Raw genomic sequence first — 7928 nt, 5'->3', positions numbered from 1 at the left:
CGGTATTACCGGCCCCGGCACAACCACCTCTGTAAATACCGGAGCTGGTAATATCACAAGGGACTGATTGCAGACAGTGCGCGGCCTCGAGCAATATGGCTGCTCCCATACAGGTAATACATCAGGCTCCCCAAAGGAGGGATAATAGATTTTCAGAGGTTTTAGCCTTAAGTGCCGCGAGGAGACTGAAATTGCAGCAAGAACATCTTCTGCTCACTAATATACTACATAGCAATGAGGTTCCCAGGAGCACCGATAGCTTCACCTGCTCCCCTACGGGCTCCTCCATACAACCTCGGCCAATGGTCTATTCACCTTACAATGCACATCTGGGGGTTAAGGGGGAGTTGTTCAAAGATAGTGGAGCTACACCAGAAAGCTCGGGCCCCTTAGGACATCATTTTCCTCGAGATCAGCCGGCTGAGTTAGCAGCAGCCAGAGCTGTGAAGGAGTTGGTTGAGCCCAAAGCCATAGCCAATTGGCTATGCTTTAAGGATAACATGTTACGGGATCTAGCAATCTGTTCGAACTTTGGGGAATTTTATTCCTGGGTAGACACTGTTTCGTCAAATATGTCTGTGCCCTTATCGTCATCTCTACAGAAGTCCTCTCAGGTGAAGTTTACTAGAGAGGAAAAGGCCTCTCAAACGTCCATTCTTGAGAACAGAGGTCATACAGACTCTCAAACAGAGCCGATTGAGCTCACTCACAGAGGGACATCTGGGAAATCCAAGACAACTCTGTTCATTCCTTGTCAAATGACTACAGTATCACAAGAGAGTATACCACCTCTTCTGAAGCCCAGGCGACTCATGGCTCCCCTTCCATTTAAGGACATTCGCCAGAGAAAATCCACCATGCCCGAAATTGCGGATTCCAACATGAGGAGTTTCGCATTGGACCCAAGAAACATCGTTCTGATCAATGTGGAAAAGCCGAAGCAAGTGGAATCCAGGGAGTCACTAAAAAATAAAGTTTTAGCACGGCTTAGTAATAAAGTGGGACCCAATTGTATAAGGGCGCAGGACCTCAAAGTTCTTCGGAGACTACAGATCAGCAACTGGTGCAAGACAGATAACACTGACTGTATCATTATTGGTTGTGGGCCTAGTAGTTTGCCCTCTTTTATAAACAGTCTCACCAATGTACAGGACATGTCCGCCTTCACAAAAGTGCGAATAGTGTTAAATTAACCTATCCTCTTTTCTTTACGATGTTGTTTTCCTTCTTCCATGGGAATGGCCTAGTGGCCCCCTTGTCAGTACATGTTTTCGGAGCTTAATGTTGTTTGTTCTTGTTATACTCATTATGCCACTTTGTTGTTTTGTCGGCGCCTATAAGCCTTAGGGTACCTTGTGCGCGGTATAAATCAATAAACATAAACATAAGGCTGCGAACGCCAGCTGGAAACTGTGATCACTGCCTGTGTTCTTTCTGGAACTCCAGCGCCTCTCTATCCCAGCCTCAATATTTTTTCCGCCACCACCCTCCCAATGCCAGCCCGCCACCCCTCTTCGTAGGTCCCATGCAACCCCATTTACCCCCTCTCCTCCTGGCCTCGTCATCTCCATCACCTGCCTACTGCCGTGGCAAAGGGACGTTTTCCCTTTTCTGTTTTTATGGTGGTGGCCTTTGGGAGATTTGGCACGTGCAATTGGTGCAGAGCACTTTTCCTGTGAAAAAAAATTAACTATTAGCACCCAGGAGGGAGCCCCTGCGGTTCTTATAGGGATAAAACTCTGCAATGGAAGGGGACAGGGTCAATAACAGCTGTAAACTCTCACAAGACCATCACTGCTCTCACACTTTCCTGCTCTCAGGCTGGCGGGCCATTATCGGCCCTGGCTGCCGCACCATTGCCAGGTTTGTGTAACTATATTATTTCTAATTGGCTCCACTTTGATGACTTTCATTGGGATTCTGACTTGATTATTGAGATCTTAAATAAGTGACTAGGGATCAGGTGTCCACTTATTCGCATGGATGACAACACAACCAACCTGTAATTCAAACATGAGTCATGACATCACGGATGGAGTACAGCTTATGATAGAGGTGGAACAAGGCGCTCTAGCAGCCCAAGTAGCTCGCCGTGATCGTATAGTGGTTAGTACTCTGCGTTGTGGCCGCAGCAACCTCGGTTCGAATCCGAGTCACGGCATTGCGGTGAGGCAATGTCACGGCAGTTGGGCAGATATTTTAGAATTTCCATTAATACATTGGCAATCTCTGTGGAGGACTGAAACAATTCGATATATCCTGGTACTGTACCTTTTGTTTCTTTAATGCTCTTTGCACACTTTTTCATCGGGTGACTGTAATGTATTTCAACCAAATCTAATTAAGAGCGCATTATGTGGTGACATTTGCAGTACATGAAACATTATAACACTGCCATTTACGTCAATAACCACTAGCTTGATTAAGACATATGTATTGCAGCGACAGTATTTCCCAGTTACAAATGGGAATAAAAACAACATCCGCGAGGGATTGAACCAACGACATTTAACTGATGTTGCCAATGGAGCGCGTTACAGAGAGCGCGAGGTCCCGCCTTTACAGTCACACGCTGATGATAATACAGATGTTTAAATAAACAGGCATATCTGTGGACTTGTGGTCTTTCTACATTGGGACTCATAGTCTAGTCCTAGGCTATTGTAGGCACTGGAGTATCTTTGAGTGGAATGAGAGGCGTTCTGTAGTCGCGTGAAAGGACCTTTCAAGTCAATCTGATATGTATTGTCCTGTGAAAAAAAGCGTTCTTAGACACAGTGAGGAGTTTTTGGGGATAATGGGAAAATCATTTGCAACTAAATGACAGGAATTTCTTAGTCCAATCATGAGGTGTGCTAGGCTTTTTTATACTGTGGCGGAAAGAGAGAGAGTATAACAGTCATTATAAATAAAGGGCCAAGGAAGTGACAGTTTATGGAAGGAACAATTTGCACATAGTATTAGAATGTGGTCAGGAGGAGGACAATGTGCTTACACATATGAAACATTAGAAGGTAGACATTATGGAAGCACATATATTTCTTTATTTTTATTGTATTTGGGGAGAGGGGGTTAATATAGCACGTCCAATGTGGAAAAGTGCTTCCCATAGCACCTTGCAGGTGGGCGACATCTAGAGCTGTGCAGTAGCCACCCATGCCCCAGAGGTCAAAGAGAAGAAGAAGTTACACATGTTGGAGGTGAGGGTGAGACAGGGAGGATATATGATCCTCGTATGAAGCCGAGAGAAGGAGGAGGCGTGAACGTGCATCCATGTATGCAGGCGAGAAAGGGAGGAGTCAGGGTCATGCATCCCTTCCTGAGGGTGAGACAGGGAGGAGATATGATCCCCGTATGAAGCCTAGAGAAGGAAGAGGCGTGAACGTGCATCCATGTATGCAGCCGAGAAGGGAAGGAGCATTGGTCATGCATCCCTGCATGAGGGTGAGACAGGGAGGAGATATGATCCCCGTATGAAGCCGAGAGAACGAGGAGGCGTGAACGTGCATCCATGTATGCAGGCGAGAAGGGAGGGAGCATTGGTCATGCATCCCTGCATGAGGGTGAGACAGGGAGGAGATATGATCCACGTATGAAGCTGAGAGAAGGAGGAGGCGTGAACGTGCATCCATGTATGCAGGCGAGAAGGGAAGGAGCATTGGTCATGCATCCCTTCCTGAGGGTGAGACAGGGAGGAGATAAAATCCCTTTATGAAAGCAAGAGAACGAGGTGGCATGAACATGCATCTCTGTACGCAGGTGTGACAAGGAGGAGACATTAACATGCATCCCTTTTTGAGGGAGTGATAAGGAGTCATCATGAACATGCATCCCTTTATAAGGACATAACGTGGAGGACGCATGAACATGAATGCCTGAATGAGGGCTAAACAAGGAGTCATCAGGAATATGCATGCCTGTATGACAACAATACAGGGAGGAGACATACACATTGCATCCCTGTATGAGAGTGTGACAGGAAGGAGACATTACATTGCATCCCTGAATTAGGACGTGAGAAGGAGGAGACATTAACATGCATGCCTGAATGAGGGCTAGACAAAGACTTATCATGAAGATGCATGTCTTCATGAAGACCACACAGGGAGGAGATATAAACATGCATATCTTTATGGAGGAGAGACAGGGAGCAGATATGAACATGCATCCCTGGCGAGGCAAGGAGAAGATATAAACATGCAACCCTTTATGAAGGCGAGACGGGAGGAGACATCAACATGCCTCGCTGTATGAGGGGATAAAGGAATGAGCCATGACCATGCATCCCGGAATGCGGATGAAAAAGGGAGGAGCCATGACCAGTCCTCCCTCTATGAGGTCGAAACGGTGAGGAGACATCAACATGATTTGATTTGATTTGAAGTACTTGCAACGTGGCACACCGAGCAGGGACAACTGCATCTGGGAGCAGATGTTTCCAGGTTCCATATTCCACTCCATATTCCAACACAAAATCTTAGAGAGCTCCTACCAAAAGATCTGATTCTATCATTTATTTGAATAAGAATGCCTTTAGTGATTTTCCGAACTGTATTAGCTCTGTCATGTTTCTAAGTTCCCAAGGCAAGGTTTTCCATAGCCTGGGTCCATAGACTGCAAAACGTCGGTCTCCTCTGGAGATACAGAGAGAGGGAGGAATTACTAATAGCAGCTGATCTGCCGAATGCAGTGGTCATTTAGGTTGATACCAAGTCACCTTTTCCACAAGATAAGTAGGAGCAAGATTATGTAGACATCTAAAAATCAAACACACTATTGAACCGGGACAGCCCACACAGCCCTTTAAAACGAGGTAGCAATACTTTGAGATGAATGGGGATGCAGAAGATACTCAAACATCAATAATCAAAACAACTCAGGAAGTTGTTTTAATGTCAATAATCTAAAGCAGGGAGTACAACGGACATCAACGGACGTCTCACAGCATGATCTCAACGAAATTCATAAAAAACATTCTAAAACCCATCATTGCTGACGTTAACCAACGTATTGCTAACGTCATCCTACGTGGCAAACTACAAAGACCTAGTGGCAAATGTGATAGGCTTAGAGGGAACATCTAGGCATACGTTCCATACTAGTCGAAGAAAGTGATAGGCTCTTCAACATCGGGTGGGACTACTAAGCCCACCCTTCAAACAGGTCACTATGAACGTCACTAAATACAAGACTTGCCATTGGTTACACAAACTATTGGGCACTTATTTATTTATTTATTTCTATAGCGCCGAAGCTCGCAGGCATCAGGGCGCATTACATGAAGACAAGTACAACAGAAAAGTAACCGGACAGTAGAGTAAGATTACTGGTTCTGAGTAGATTACATTACATGTACATTAGTATTTATGCAGGTCCTTTATTTGAACAACAGTGTCTTCAGTTTTTTCCTAAAGGATAGGTAATTAGATCCTAGCCTTAGGCTGTTTGGGAGCTCGTTCCACTTAGTTGCCGCTTTGGTAGGGAAGGCTCGTCCAAGTCCATTATCTTTTTCGGAGTGACTTACTTTCACAAACCCTTGCGCCTTGGATCTTAAGGTGTGGCAAGGTTCGTATGTGGTTATTTGTTTTTTTAGGTATACGGGTGCGGATCCATATATACAGTGATGGACAATGGTCATTGCTTTAAAAGTGATCCGGTCTTCCAGGGCTAACCAATGAAGGGCCTTTCTGTCTTCTGTAATATGTTCCTCCTTTTTTTCTTGGTAATTGTCCTTACTGCATTGTTCTGTAGGACCTGACATTGTTTGATGCATTTTTTATTGGCCCCCCCCTTAAGTAGTGCATTCCCGTAGTCCAGTCTGGATGAGATGGTGGCTCTGGCGATAATGGTGCTGTTTTGTTTACTCACTAATGGCCTGATGCGGCTGAGCAGTTTTTGGTGGTATCAGCAACTGTTTTTCAGGTATGTTACGTGGGCTTCCGCTTCCAAGGATGCTTGCAGGTGGACACCTAGTGTCTTGACCTTATCAGAGACCCTTACATTTGTGTCTTTGATCTTAAAGGTGGTGTATTCTGTGTCTAGTTTAGCGCTTGCCTGGTGTGATCCAAAGATCATGAGCTCAGTTTTGCTTCCGTTGAGGCAAAGCCAATTTGTCAACATCCAGGCTTCGATGGTGCTGTAATTGCAAGCAAGCTTATTATTGTCAGTGGTATGACAGCTAGATATTTTGATGACAAGTTGTGTAACATCGGCGAAATGTGTAAAGAAGACCCCTAGGTTGGTTAATAGGGTACATAGACGCTGCAGATAGAGATGGAACAAAAGGGGCAATAGGATGGCCCCCTGGGGTACTCCATGATTTATAGGTCGGGTATGGAGAAGTGGTCACCACAGTGGATCTTGGAGCTCTGCTCTTTGAGGAAGGATGTTACCCAGTCTATGGCTCCTCGAGAACGATTACCTGATTTGTCTAAAGCCTTGTGGAGTTTTTGATGGTCGAGCAAATCAAATGCTGCTGAGAGGTCTAATAATATCAGCATCCCTGTTTTTCCCTCGTCTAATATATTAAGCATTTTAGTCTGAAGGTCCAGCAGGGCCGTCGCTGTACTATGTGCTCCTCTAAAGCCCAATTGTTGGGTGTCTGTGTGTAGGAGGCTGTTCCTGTCGACATAATTTTGGAGTTGGGTGGTAGCGACTTTGTCCAAGATTTTTAGGAGAAAGTTACAGTTAGTTATTGGACGGAGATTGGAAGGGACGTGTAGGTCTAATCCAGGTTTTTGGACTAGGAGTGTACCAGTAACTGTTTTAATTGTGGTAGGGACTTTGTTGTCTCTAAACAAAGCATTCACCATTCTACGAAGATAGGGGGCAAAAGTCCTGGCATTGTCCAGTATAAGCTAGGGGGGGGGGTAGTATGTTTTCGGAGCAGGCTGTGCATCTAATGGTAGAAAGTATAGAGTTCATGTCCTCTAGAGAGATTGGGAGAACTTGAATGTACTCCTCTCGTGGGGGGTATGCTCTAAGTTATCCAGGAGAAGGTGTGGTTGGACGTCCAACTTACAGGATTTTATGACTTAGCAAGCTTTTTGAATTTTATTGTAAAAGTCTGTTTGGTCCTTCTCACAGTCTTCTTGTGATGGCTGAAATGTATTTATTCATTTGTATTTGTAGAGCACACTACAGCCCGCAGGCATCGAGGTGCTATAACAGTGCTCTAGTTGGCTTGATTAAGGGTTCACTGTGAACCCGTCCAAGTAGATAAACTTAGAGGAAGGTACAATGCATGGTACAAGGTTACACACAGACTTAGACCATGCTACATTGCATGGCATGTGGTTGCAGAATACAGAGAAGGGGGAACAACAAGTTGTTAGGTAACAGGTACAGCAGGGGTATTTAAGGCTAGGCTAGTTCATAGAAAGAGACTAGTTTTGATGGCCTTGCGGAAGGCCGCATGGGAGTCAATTGTCCTAATAGGAGGGCGTTCCAGTGGGTGGCTGACAGAGTTGGGAAACTGGCGCCGCCGGCGCGGGCTTTGCGTGTCCTGGGAACAGTAATCACGTTTGAGTAGGGAGTTCTGGAAGGTCTGGAGGCAGGGGGTTTGGAGATCCTTTGGACCAGTTAGGGGGAGCTGCCTGGCCGTGAAGACACTTGTGTGTAAGGACAAGGGTTTTAAAGATCATCCTTTCTTTGACAAGGCACATGCACAAGGCACACCTGGGAGGGAGTGCTGGTAAACCCTGAGGGCAGCTTGTGGGAGAGATACACTTGCCTGATTTTGCTAGGAGGGTGCAGCTGATATTCAGGGAGGTGGGTGACACATCAATCAGTGTCTGTCTCCTAAAGTGAGTGGACGAGAGACATGTCGTCGGATGAGAACTGTGAGCAAGACCAGGTGGAGATGGGAATCCCTGGGGACAGCTTTTGTGAGAGAGACATGCTTGCCTGGTTTCACTGAGAGGGTGCAA

General features: G+C 45.7%; 1 non-coding gene across 1 annotated transcript; it reads left to right on the top strand.

Annotated features, from left to right (window-relative positions):
* The first annotated feature begins 2089 nt into the window (after window positions 1-2089).
* TRNAH-GUG (transfer RNA histidin (anticodon GUG)) lies at window positions 2090-2161 on the top strand. Its single transcript has one exon. It is a non-coding gene; the product is annotated as a tRNA-His (tRNA).
* Window positions 2162-7928: the final 5767 nt, after the last annotated feature.

Source organism: Ambystoma mexicanum (genome assembly GCF_040938575.1).
Source record: "Ambystoma mexicanum isolate Mex_15411 chromosome 12 unlocalized genomic scaffold, UKY_AmexF1_1 Mex_chr12_unloc.2, whole genome shotgun sequence".
Lineage (NCBI taxonomy): Eukaryota > Metazoa > Chordata > Amphibia > Caudata > Ambystomatidae > Ambystoma > Ambystoma mexicanum.
This window is presented reverse-complemented; position numbering and strand designations above follow the sequence as displayed.